The sequence below is a fragment of the Parus major genome, chromosome 3 (assembly GCF_001522545.3).
Source record: "Parus major isolate Abel chromosome 3, Parus_major1.1, whole genome shotgun sequence".
In the NCBI taxonomy this organism is placed as follows: domain Eukaryota; kingdom Metazoa; phylum Chordata; class Aves; order Passeriformes; family Paridae; genus Parus; species Parus major.
The window spans coordinates 18,156,665-18,170,885 of NC_031770.1; positions in this window are offsets into that span (position 1 = coordinate 18,156,665).

Here is a 14,221-nt window from a genome sequence, read left to right on the forward strand (position 1 = left end):
TCCCTCCGCTCATGTCCAAGCAGCTCACAGTCCTTGAACACTTAACCAGTGACCTCATGTACTTAAAATTAGAACCATACACACATTTTTGTCTCTGAGAAGTTACTAGTGTTTACACAACAGCAGCTTTTGCTGGAAAACCAGCCAAACCCTTCACCAAATTCTAAAAATAATCTGCAAAAAATGCAAGAAACCCCCCAACTTCCCCTGCACCAGAAGCAAAACAGTGGGTCTGAATTTCCATTGCAGTATTTTGACAGATTTGTGTAGCTGAGGCTGTAAACATCTTCATAAATTCTGTAAACACAATCCTTGTTCTGGAAAACCTTCCTTAGGAAAACACCTGGGAAGGCACTTCATGAGTTGTGTATCTATCTTCAGGAAGCTCTTCTGTGCTCGTGAAAGAGCACTGACTGTTATACATTACTTATAAATAACACATACATATGCATCTGTATGTATAGGTAAACACGTTAGTAGTGTATGTTTAATTCTGGCTGTACTAATTCTGGTGTCATTCAAGAGCTACCCCCAGCTCCTCAGCACTGGTCAGCCCACAGTGAAGTTTCCTACATATTTGGGAAAACAGCTGATGCATGCACAGGCAGAGAACACCCCCATGTTGTAGGAGCAGTGTAACTGGACCTGCTGTTTGCACATTCAGCAACCTGTTGCTCTGAGCATGCATCATTTGTCAGTCTGGAAATGATAGAGGTTCCCAGCTCATCCTGGAACCAAAGCCTCCCAAACCATGGCAGGGGCTTCTGTGAATTCCTAGCTCTCTCCCCACATAGCTGGAACTACCAACTGCAAAGGAAAATTTAGGGTCCTTCATTTCTCTGGGAACAAAATAATCCAAGATTGGGTTTATTCGAGGTAAGCAGCCATGGTCTAGCCGGCATGTCAAAACAAGTTTGTCGACAAACTGGATATTAACCCAGTTTAGTTGCTTAGCTCATTAAAATGCACTCACTTTTATCCCAAGAACAAGACTGTGTCTAGGGCTCTGTGTGGGGCCTGAGTCTGCAATCCTTACTTGGTCAAAGCTCCCACTGGTGCAAACTCATCCAGGTATGGATTTGTGTATGCACCTGTGGTCAGAGAAGAAAGAAGTGTAATGTCCAATATCTTCTAAATGTGTTTAATGGCCCCATTAACTAAGGCAAAGCTTAGAGTGACTTCCTGCCTTACAATTTGAATAAGCATTGGTCAGTATTTAATAGGAAAATTTCATCAGAAATTGAAAGTGTAATAATGTAATAATTCTTGTTATCTCAAGATCTGCTTTGCACTTGTTTTGGCCATGGTTGTTATTGTTATCTTCTTTCATGTTACCAAGGTCAGTCATTCATTTAATAGCTCTATTTAATTTTGTTGTGTTATTACTACAGGCTTCATGTTTCCCCCAGGTGGGAAAATGCAGGGACAATGATTGAAGAGCTGCATGGAAGAGAAGGTGACCACAGAGATGGTCCTGTCATAATTCAGTCACTCTCCAAAGAGACAAAGCAGAAGAAAGGCAGTGGGCTGAGCATAAAAATGGCCTGGAAGGAGAAAGCTTTGAACTATCTGAGACCTGCAACTAAAATATGCCAAAAGTTATTGCTGCTTCAAGTAGCATTAAGGTCTGCTTGGTGCCCAGCAGGAACAGTGTATATTTAATGAGTGGCTTCAGCTTTGGCACTGAAAACCTGGATATTCCACCACTTACCAGGACACAGATCCCATCCAGTACTGTAGTAGTGATTTCAGACCCTGGGTTGAATGAAACCTTATCCCACAATTTTCAAACTCAGTTCTCAACAGCAGAAGGGTGAGAGGTTCAGAAGTAACACAGGAACAGGTCACCACTGAGATGTGAATAAAACAGAGCAAAATCGTGCTCTTTATTGCCTTTCATTACACCGAGACATCTACTGTAGTGTGGAAAACAAAATGAAAGACCTGGCAAATATGAAAGAGTAAAATACCTCCAGCTGCATGCAATAAGGCTTCAATAGCATGAAAGAGTCCTGAGGTCATTACAAACTACAGGTACAGGGCTCCATGGATTACTCCATTTACTTTCATGAGGGACACCAGAAAAAATGACACATACTCTGAATATGTGTAGACTTGGCAAATATGTTAATAGTTACAAACAAGATTCTGATCTTGTTTAAGAATCATTAGGAAGTCTTAGTGAAAAGCTAAGTAACTTATAATTTGCCCTAATACTTTAAACCTGCAAGCAAATGAGGGGGGGTTTTAATACCAAGCCATACCTTTTGGGAATACTCTTATCATGTATGTGCAAAAACCTCCCCAAAATGTTTAAATACATTAAAGGCCAGAATTTGTCTCAAGGTCAGTTGTACTTAAATTTAGTAGTTAAGTTTGTGTCTTCACTTTCTTTGGGTAACTGAAGGTTTTTATTGTTTCATTACAAAGAACTGCCCTAAGGATATCCATGTAAGAACTTTGTATGAAAATGGTAAATAAAAGCAGCATTTGTCACTGATTAGCCTGGACATCTGGAAGAAGGATAATAAAATCACAGTACAACTTTATAGTTGCAGAAATTTCTTGCACATCCCCAAGGCCTCTAAAATGGTATCAGAAAATTTACTCCAGAGAAGAGAGAATTATCTCTTAAACATGTGGGTTGCCAGTGGTCTGAAGAAGCTTGTAAGGGCAGTTGCTCTGTCCCTGGGCATGTCTCTAAAAAAACAGAAGGGTCTTGTAAACTGGTCCCACTATGTCAAAGATCTCTGTCTCTTAATAATCATAGCTAAAAATAGCTAGTTTTGATTGTTTCCTTCAGCTTTGATATCTCAGCTTTCTTTTGATGCCCCCAGTCTCTTCAGCCATACAGCCAACTTCTTCCCACATCTGAAGAAATTCAAAAGGAAACTAGCAAGCCACCATAGCACTGAGGTAGAACCACAATGAGACCTGGGGCAATAGCAACTCTGTGAATTTCACCCCTTGTTTTCTTTTGCTGCAGCATTTTTTGACTGTTGTGGCTTTTAGTAGTGGTTTCAAACTTACTGTTAAAAAAAGTTAAATTTTCTTTCTTTCCTCTTTTTTTTATTTTTTGGTAGCTTGAATTTAGATTAGTGTCTTGGCAGAGGAGGTAAGGCTTGAATCATTTTCATGCATCAGCACTGACAATATCTTTTTTGCTATTCATTTTTTGAGAAACATTAACATTCTTAGAAAAGACTAGCAGAGAGCAATAATGAAAACAATGTAGTATGTTGGAAATACCTGTAATGAATATACAGTATCTTGGTATTCCTTTTATCTGAAAATATTTGTTATGTAAGCATGTTAAAGAGTAAAATAACTATTTAAATCTTCATGATTCCTATCATAGTTGTATCTGAGCTATCACATGAAACATAATGCACCTCTACATTTGAGCTGGGAAGCTTCCTGAGCTGTTGGTAAGCTGTAGATCTGAGGAGCAGAGGGTCTAAATGGTCTGTCCAGGAGCAGAGAGATAGCCAGGGACAAAGGAGACAGCAGACTCACTAGCAGCAGTCCTCAGGGACCTTCTGGATACAGTTTTAAAACCAGCTTTAGATAACCCCAGGAGATGGGGCAAGATGGTAGAAAGCCTGCAACAAGACTCCTGGTGATCTGCCATTGATCTTCAGAGGGCCACCAGAGACCAGAAGTGGGGGAAGAGTTGGGAAAGGCAATTAACCTAAGTGGTCACAGATGTTCTCACTCCACATCTGCCCTCTGCAGAGTTCAGTGGTGTTGGTTTCTGTGGAAACAGAAACTGTGCTAAATGGAGCTGCTATCCCTGGCAGGATTTAATTTTCCTGAAGACGTATTCTACAGTAGCGCAACAAGCACTCCTTGATGCAGAAAGGTGCAGAGCTATCCTGCAGCAGTATTGCATATTCTGATCCAAGGAAGAACAGCTTTTGATCCAGGAACAACTGCGGGATTTGTTATGAGCTGATCCAATAAATGATTCTGTAAAAGGAAGGTCTCTAACTGTGGCAAAAACGCTATGTAATCCTCAGGGAGCATGGGGTCAGTTTGAAATCTTTCCTCTGCCCATTTTAAGGTGACCAAGGGAAGAAAGATTTGAGCTAAACTGACTGCAGAGTTTAAGCGTGCCTGTGTATGTCTCTCTGTGTATTTTTTTTACTTATTTAGGACTTATTTTTACTTATTTAATGCCTTATTTGGTTAAAATACCTTGTTGAGTGTACTAGGTTTCATTTTTTATTGAGTCACTCTACCACTTTAGAGGCTTAAAATGACTTGGGTTGTGTGGTACTTTTTTTCCCATCTTTCCCCTAGCCCCTCCTCCACATCCCCCCCAAAAAATGCATTCGCCTTGTTTTGTTTTCTGCTGACTGCACTGAACTGGCAGAATAGCCTTAATTGACGAAATGACAGGATAGAATAAAATGTTGGAAGGAAAAAACTGACACAGGCATTCCTGAACTTTTTAACAGTTCAACCACAATGGCCTGTTCAAATGAATTCATTACTTCCACAAGAGAAAGTAAATTTTATCCCTCCCAGAATTTGCATGAGGAACAAAATGGCCAACAGCTGCTGGCTGCCATGAGTTGTCCACATCTTACAGTGGACTGAAGGCTAAGCTGAAATCCACCCCACCTTCTCCAAGGTTATCAGGAGCAAAGGAAGGCCATCTGGGCCTCCTGTAACAGCTGCTGAGCCAGAGCTGGCAATAACCTTGACTGCAGTAGCTTCAGCCATGGATTTAACAGTGGATGGATTCTAGATTTAAAGATCCCAAGAGGGTGTAAAACAACCAGATGAGGATTATAGGCAGCCGGGTTCACTTTGAATTGACTAAATCTCTGCACAAAACCAGCACCCCCAAAGTCAGGTGCAGGGAGAGGGAAGGAAACCTTACTCTGAATTACCTGGCCACGCCTGAGGTGGGATAACTGACTACACGGGGTCTTAGTCTGCCACCAGAACCATGCCCTTGCAAAACCACATCATCTTGCTCTCCTACCTGGGAAAGGAGGGTGCCTGGAAACACGTAGGAGAACACAGCAAACAAGAAAAGAAGCACATTGTCAGATTCTACTTTTTAAGTTTGCCAGAGAAGTAAGAAACAATGTGAACCTGATTTCCAAAATGAGATAAAAATAAACCAAAGGGGTTATTTTTAGATGTACCAAGCTATCCAATAACAATTCATCTTTACAGCATGTACAGATAGGATCCAGATTCTGATTTTGGTTATATTTCTGGAAGTTTTCCATTGGCTTTAAAGATAATTAATAGTTTCACCAAAGTAATTTGATCAGATTTCAGCCATAGATCTATTGTTCCTTGATGTGATGCACTTACTGAATAGGTTTTAGGGGGAAAATAATGATAAAAAAATAAAAAGAAGCAACACACTGCTCTACCTCACAGTTTTATTGAGGTTTAAATGATTGTAAGTGTTTTGAGAATGAACAGTGGTCTATGTCTGCTAGGCATTCTTATGCATTATATAAATGCATAGTAATCAGGCATGCTATTCTCATCTTTGCCGACAGCATGATAATGACGTCTCTGCAGTGGGATGAAATGCAACACTATATTTAATAAAGGTTATGGATTTTGTTTCTGTTTCATGTTGTTAGGTGCTCTGCTGCTTCTGGTATCTAGGTCACTGTTCAAATCTGTCAGGGGTTAACTGTGGCCAGTCATTGCTATCTGGCCCTCTGCTCCTACAGGGAAAGTTGTTCCCCTCTGTAACTCATCAGCTTAGTTTAAAGTTAGCAAAAATGCTCTGTGACAGTGCCAGCACTTACAGGGATGGAAGAAAATGCCAGACTTTATTCCAGGATATTCATAACTCAGCTACACAGTGTTGTTGATAGTGATGTAAAATGAATTAAGGACATTTAGCTGAAACACTGAAGTCCAGAATCTTTTAGGAGTACTAAAAATCTAAGTAAAATATCTGAGAACAGGTTTAGTAAGCTAATGGTTTGCTTAAGAGAACAGTATCATTTTTCACATGGGTGTGATGTGGTTGCAATAAAGTACAGGACAGAAGATGTCACTGGGGTCCCAGAACACTTTCCAGTGTGGTTTGCAAGATGTCATGACAACAACAAAGTTTATTTCCATTGCAAAACTAAATACATACATACAGACATACATGCATACATATATATATATATATATATTCTTTAGTTTAGATTTGTGTCTCAAGCCTTACTTTTGCCACTGCTCCTGTATTGCCACTATTTACCCTGAAGAAGTGTACAGAAATCCACTGGAACAAATCTTAAAGTCTTCTGGTCAGTTTTTTATTGAGCTTTTACTAGAAAATAACTTGTGGTAGTTCAAATCCTGATGGATAAAAAACAGCTGAGCCCACACCCTTCCCTCTGATTTCCATAGCAGTTGTTGCTGAGTAAGAACTGGATGCATCTCCTGCTCCCGCTTCAGGACTGCTGACGTGAACAAGTGGGAGGAAGATCAAGCTCCAGCAAGGAGGGACTTCAGGAGCTGCTTCGTTCTTCTTTCACACGGATGGGAGTGTCACAGCTCCCTTTCCTGTCTAATCAGTCTCAACACAGCCTTGCACAACTCAGCCTGCTTTAAGCTTTTAACCAGGGTGTAGGAGTTCAGAAAAAAAAAACCACCTCCCTTCCCCCAAGAAAAATGTAATTGCAAAGATTTGTTTTGATGTAGCATGTACAGTAAACTTGGATCACTGAAAGGGAGCCACACATTTGTGCGAGTATTTTTTCTTTCCCTCATTTTCATTCCTAGTTAGTTATTCATTTTATTTACCTCCTAGAGAAAACGCACTAGAGACTGGATCTGACTTCCAGTGACGCTCGTGGTGGAGCTGCAAGGACCATAATCCCCAGGGCTGTAAGACAGCTCCTCTCTGGTGACCTCGCTGGGGCTATCCCAGTATATACCAGCAGACAAGCTGGTCCCCATCATCATTAATGCAGACAATGACTCATCTTGTGTGCCAAAGCAAATGTTAATGCTTAATAATTATATCAAAATAGTGCATGGTGATAGATTCCACTCTCATTGTAATTGTGCTATTAATTACAAGTGCTAGTTACTCTTTGTAAGACTGTTTGTAAGACTCATTTGTTTCAGTATTCTGAGAGAAATCACGATGTTAGTGAATGTAAGGCTTCATACAAAAGCCTTGATCTGTGCCAAAAGCAGTGCATATATGTGCAATTTCAGTGTAAAGATCATGGTGCTTGTAAGCTCTCTAGACCTCTGGTGAAGCCTACACAGAAGTTTCAAATTTATTCTTCCATTAATAAGCTCAGAATATGGATCTTGGTTATTATTATTGCCAGTACATAACATGCTGAGATGTGGAGGACAAATGGCAGAGCAGACTAAAATTCAAATTAAGCAATAAATGAGCATAGTAAATAGCAGGGTCAGAATGGAATATCAATAAAATATTGTTCCATTTAGGGAAGGTGATCCAACAAAATTAACTAATATTTAACAATCATATGCTCACTGTAATTTGTTGTAACAGCAATAAGAAAATCATTAATGAATGACTACAGAAATATACAGGTTGGGACACTTAATATACATCTAAACCAATGGCATCAATGAAAATGGGACAAGACAAAAAGACAGGCTGTGAATTGAGGCTGTTCAGCCTGGAGAAGAGAAGGCTCTGAGGATACCTTAGAGCACCTTCCAGTACCTAAAGGGAGTCTGCTAGAAAGTTGAAGAGCGACTTTTCACAAGGGTGTGTAGTGATGGGACAAGGGGGAATGTATTCAAACTAACAGAGAGTAGGTTTAGATGATATTAGGAAGAAATTCTTGACTGTGAGGGTCTTGGGTCCTGGCAAGGTAGCTTGGATGGGACTCTGAGGAGCCTGGTCTAGTGGAAGGTGTCCCTGCCCACGACAGAGGGGTTGGAATGAGATGATCTTTAAGGTCCCTTCCAACCTAAACCATTCTATGATTCTTTGATAGTTCTATCTCTGTTACTTATAAAACCTGTTTTACTGTGGCACCTGTACATCTTTCTCGTTACAGTCCTCATATCACCTGCAACTGGGAAGCTTTGGAGCAGGCCCTCAGCAGCTGGCATCTCTGGGAGGGTGACAGGCTTCCAGGGATGGCACAGCCAGCATAGGTTGTCCTAGCCTGAGAACCTGAGCCCTACCTGCTGATGGCACAGCTGCTGGCATCACCACCTAGCAGTAGCTCTCCAAGCCTTCCCTATCCCATCCCATCCTTCTCTTCACCCTTGATCTTGGTTTCCTGCAGCTCTTGGTTTCTTGCAGCATGACTGTGCCACTGTGTCAATCTTCTTTTCCCTCTATTCCCAGCAGCCTGTGAGACACAGGAGAGAAGGCTGGGACTACTGTTTCTCAGAAAAAAAAGAGAGAGCTGTTGCTTTTGGGAGAGGGAAAAAAAGTAAATTATTACTCTTCCTATCTCCATCTCTATTTCATGTATCTTACCCATCTTCCTCCCTTCAGACTTGTTCAGTGTAACTACAAAATTCACTTTTACCCATCTATTTTGGGATTCTTGGGGAATCTTATGCCCTTCATACTAATGGCAGCAGAAGCATGGAAGAATAAACCAGTCTATCTAGAAAGTCTGCAGCTGGAAGAGACCCCCCCCAAAGTTAATCTTCTCACATGCAGTATGTTACCCTGGCTGATTTCTTTATGTGGAATGATATTTTTTATGTGTTAATACATGTTTCCCTCCTTTTTCTCATATTTTTGGGTCTTCTGAATTCAATAATAATGCAGTTTTGCTTCCTCTGACAATGCTGATAAACAGAATTTCCCTTTCAAGGTAAAGTTAGCAAGAAAGTTTTGCAAATATTTGTGGAAGTGTTCACCTAGTTCACAAGGTGCATGAATTAACCATGCTGAAATCTTCCTATGCATTGGAGAGCTGCACAGACAGGGGTCAGAAACGGTGCCATCCAGAAAACCAGGCCAAGCTTTAGGCAGCTGGGCTAAGCAGTTGTCCTAATGCATAGTTCATGAACAAGCCATTGGCTGCAATATGTTGGTGTTGGTCACATATCAAATAATAATGAGCGCTGAAGAGTAGATTCTGCAAATGAACGAATGGGGCTGACTCTCTCACCTTGGTGTGGGGAATGTGTCTTGAGGCCCATGTTTATGGAGCTACAAATTTGTTCTTTGATCTCTTCCCAATAATAAGGCTAAAGGAATGCAATTTTTGTTGTTAATATTTTGCTTAACGTTAGTCTAGGGAAAGGTCGTTAATATTCTGTAGCTATCTCATCAGTCTCAAGGGACATGTCATATACATTAAAGGAGACATATCAATAATTAACATAAACCCCTTCTAATCCTAAAGTCAAATATTAACATCCTCCCTTACTTTTTTCTCTTTTTTCTTTTCTTCTTATTTTTCTTTTCTTTTCTTTTTTTTTTTTTCTTTGGCTTCTGGCAAATTCCTAAAGAACCCAAGGCTGAGAGTGGTAGAATTTTGCCCAGAGATGATGAAAATAATGAGACAGCCATGTGCCTGCCTGCCTGTGGCAGATTTCAGGCATGTAAGTCTGCAGTAATATCAAAAATTAAGTATGCAGAGAAGTGCTTTATAATGTGTCATAATCTTGCAGTTAGCTCTAATCAAGAGAAGCTTCGATACCTATAAAACAATAAATTTTGGGGACAAAAAGTATTATTTTCTGGATTCCAGCTGCTTCTTACTAAAAGTATATTAAAAACTAAATTGCTAAAAAATAATACTTTTAAATATGCACATTTCATTCTTTTCAAAATTAAATCTAGTTAGATGTTTCTAAAACTGACTTATGAACTTGTACATAAATTCTTGTATTAAAAGCTCCATTTTCATCTTGTAGCATTAGCATTTACAGCGTTTAAAAAGGTGTGATAGTGCCACATGCTCAAAGCAATTCCAAATTCCAATTAAAGAGTAACATCATGTTAAACAGCTATAAAGTTAAATATATGTGCATATTTTATTAAGTATAGGCATAAAGGTTTTTTTCAAATGTCTATGTACATCTGAAAATGGTGTCTATCCCTACATATGTTTATACCTCTATCCATAATAAACTGCAGACCCATAGATTCATTAGGTAGAGGCATAGAGAGAGCTCAGATACATTCCCAAGGCATCTTCAATCACTGCCTTCTTTGTAATTGGGAAAGAACTTGATCTTTCATAACAATGAAGTAATTGTTTGTTTCTCCTTGCCATTTTCTTGCAAGAATTAAACATTTTGGGTTACTTATTACCATGAGATAATTCCTGCCATTCTGCTGAAGGCTCAAGCAAGGCTAAGTGTTTCCTAATTCCCAGAAGGCATGTGTTATCTCATGGTAGCACACACACACACATTGCACTGTGACATTTCTCCTTGATACAGGTAAATGGACCATACAGTATCCAGGATACAGCTTTTTGCTTCCATTAAAATCTCACTTGTATTTTCCTGCTTGCGAAACACTTTGTCAAGCTGTATAATACAGAATATAAATTTCACTGACCTCTTTTACCACTGTGATTTTAATAAAATACAAAGAAAGGCTGAACAGAAACATCTAGCTGCTAAAACCTACAGGACTGGCATTTAGGTGCAAGTTTCTGTCTCTGCTCTTGTCTGTGCTCTCGTGGGAAAGGATATTAATAATCTTATGTTCCTAATGGCCAACAGTCTGTGGATAGCTGTCTTAGAATATATTGTGAATAAAATGGAGATGTTATTGTTTAGTGTTTACAGGATGTTGCTGTTGAGGCCTGACTGTAACAAGGTTTCCTAACTTCAGTCAGCAATCTAGGTGAGGAGCCTTCTGCAAGTCTTCTTCTCCCTGGCTGCTTGCATTTCTCAACATTCTCAGTCAGGAGAGCATCCAGGATGCATCCCAAATTTTAGACTGTTCCTTGTGCTGTCAGTTCTTCAGTTAGTCACTTAGAGGGATGGACAAGTCTGTGCAGGGGACAGCCACCTCATGCCACCTCAACCACCCTCAGGGCCAGCTCTGTCTTATTTTTCCACACATTGGATGCTCTGAGGCAGATAATCTCCATGCTGCTAATGTCTGCTCAGGGGAGATATAAAAACTCCCTTGTACAGGAGGCAGGGGAAGGAAATAGAGCAAGGCAAGCCACCAAATCAGATATTAGTTTCTGATTGCAGCATATTTTTCTCCTTTTCCCATGGCAGAGTGTCATCATGCCACTCTCAGCTCTCTGAGTTTGAAGTCCACTGAGATCAATATCCAACGAATGCGGCCATGAGAGGACACATTCATGATAGCAAAGGGAGGGGACAGTGGAAACAGCCTATTAACTACTGCACTTGGGGATTTGCCTCCAGAAACTGAGGTCCTTCCAGGCTCCCTCTGGAAAGGAATTTGCAGCCACTGGGCACATACTCTTTCTGTCAATAATTTATTGTATATTGCCAGTGAGGCAATGCAGCCCTTTCTTCATGTACCTTGTCAGATAAAGCCACACATGGCATATTGTAAATGTGATCTTTAAACCCCAAGTTCTTCTGTGTTACAGAATCACCAACAGAGGAATCTTTCTTCTGTTGTACAGGGACCTGGATATGGGAAAATTTTCTATGGGGAGCTCCCATATGCCATAAATAACTACCATATGCCATAAAATGATAATGAACCTGGTTATCTTCTAAACAGAGTAATAAATAATATTTTCCGTTTTGTTAGTAGTAGTTCACCTGTTTAGATCAGGACATTAACAGGAAAAATTTTAGCAATAGCTTTTCATGCTTCAAATGCTTTCCTTCAAGAGAAAGGGGAAAAAAAATCCTGGACTGGAGAGACACACTGACTGGAACATAGCTGCAGTAGCTAGACCAACATGAAAAACAGATTTTTTGGGGGCTTGGTTTTCTTTTTTCACAAAAATTGTCTGTGGGACTAGCTCCCCTGCAGATGTATTTCTGAGGATGACAGTTTCTGCTTTGCATCTGTTACATACAGAGCTGAACATGAGCTCTGCAGTTTGAAACTGGATTTCCAGTTCATCAGAGTTCAAGGAACACTTGGGATTCTTTTGGCTTGGTTACATAGCTCATTACATGGGGGAAAATCCTAGCTGTCTTGAAGTCAATGGCACAAGCCCCACTGGTTTCAGAGGGGTAAGAATGTCACCCCTTGTATTCTAGAGGTCACCTGCAGAAAAAAACACCCCACAACAGCTCTGATTCTGACCATACAGTAATTTTATCCTCTTTATTCATGCGCATGCTTGTCATGTTTTTAGTCTACTGCATCTATCCATTTCCCTCACTAAATATTTATAAATGTTTCCCTGCTTGTCTTTCTGGAGTTTTGTGATCTTGCCAAGGGGTGTGATCTTCAAATCTAAGAGACAGAAAGACCCCTAGGAAGTGCATAAGCATAAAATACTGATAGCTTTCTGGCGCTTCAATTCCAGTTCCCAATGGGATAAAAAAACAGATTCCATTTATTTTAATTGTTTCTACATCAGTTCTTTTCAGTGCCTGAGAAGTACTGGACATCATCAGATGAGATATGCCAAAAGTGTTTGTCAGAACAAATTGGCAATAATCTTCTGTTTAGCTATAATATTTTTTTATTATTTTTTTTTATAATCGGGACATCTTCCTCAAATATTCCTAGCCATATATGGTATGAATTTTTTGCCTTTATTCAGTAATTTCCTTTTCAATTTCTCTCTCTTTTTTTTTTTTTTTTTAAAGGGCAGCCTATACTGGGAAAACATAAGAAATTTCTAGAGTGATCCAGTGTCTTGCATTCATATCTGATAAGCTGATGGCTCTGTGAGCCTGAGACACTGGAAGAACATCATCACATTTATAGGGTTTTAACGATAGCTCCTATAGTTACTCCAAACACAGTATGTTACAGCAATATTTTGCACTGAGTGGAGAGCCCTGCCAAGGCTCCTCGGTGTGCTTTCTCACAGCTGTGCTGCTGTCAGCCCGGAGACAATGCCTGCAGTGAGGAGCTCAGCATTCCCGCAGATGCTCAGCTGACTCGAGGCTGGACCTCAGCCAAAAGGTTCCTGAGCCCTGAGCCATTTCCTTGGGCTATGTTCTAATGTATGTTGCCTGTACATTCACACAGCTCTTTCTAATGGGAGGATGACTTGCAGGAGAGCTGCTGGGCTGGCTCACAGTCCCCTCGGGAAGCACATAAGGCAGAGACATCCCCTCTGCAGAACTAACACTGTATTATTTTCTGTGACAGCTGTGAGCTCACACACAGATATTGTCTTTAGTTACTTTGTTTGCCAAAACACCATCAAACTGTGTGGCATTTAAATACACCAACCATGCTGGTTTATAGTACCCTCCTTGTTGACCGCTGTGTTGATGTAGCTATGACCTTGTCTGGTGGGATGGTGTGGTATTTTGGGAAGAGAGTCCCTCTTGTGATGCTGTGCCACTTCATTCTGCATCTGGTGGTTTCTCTGGCAGCACACCTTGGGATGGCGGCCATGAAGTAAAGGGGGCTTGGAAATCAGCGTCTCTGCTTCTTCCTGGGGTATTGATGATGATGAGGAGGAGGAGAAAACTGAGCGAGTACTTCAGCAGAACATTTATCTGTCACAGCTCTGCTCAGCACAGCAGCACTTTGGGTGCAGCAGGAAACTGATGCCATCCCAGGGCCACCAACCTCTATTGCCAGAGGTTCCAGTCCTGTTTGCATCAGCAAACACACAGAGCTTCTCTCCAGATCCAGTTTTGCAATGACTGTTCAGCTGTGGAGGTTGCTGTGCTGCAGGCATTTTTGATTTCTGCGACACTGCTGTATCACTTAATACGACACAGCAATGCAAAGGGTTTATTAGTTGCACTGCATTTCAAACAGTTTAGAAAAGGTCCCTTCTGACAAACTGGCTTTCTCAGGTATCTGTACCAGCTGACACATTAATGCTTTGATTACTTATAATAACATAAAAAATTAGATGACCACGCAAAATTAAGTCACATGCCCCAGGTCACAGGTTCCTGCTTTGGTGCAGAGGTAATTTATGCAAACCCTAATTCCCTTCATGCCCTTCATGCAAGGACATCACCAGTGAGAACAGTTATTGTGAGTGGATTTTGACACATGTCAGTTCAGTGCTTCATACCATTATAGAAAAGAACACCTTCACTGATGCTTCTCTGCTTTCTAAAACCTTTCATCATGTTGGTGGTACAGAAGAAAATTGTCATCTAATTCTGAACTATGGATCTG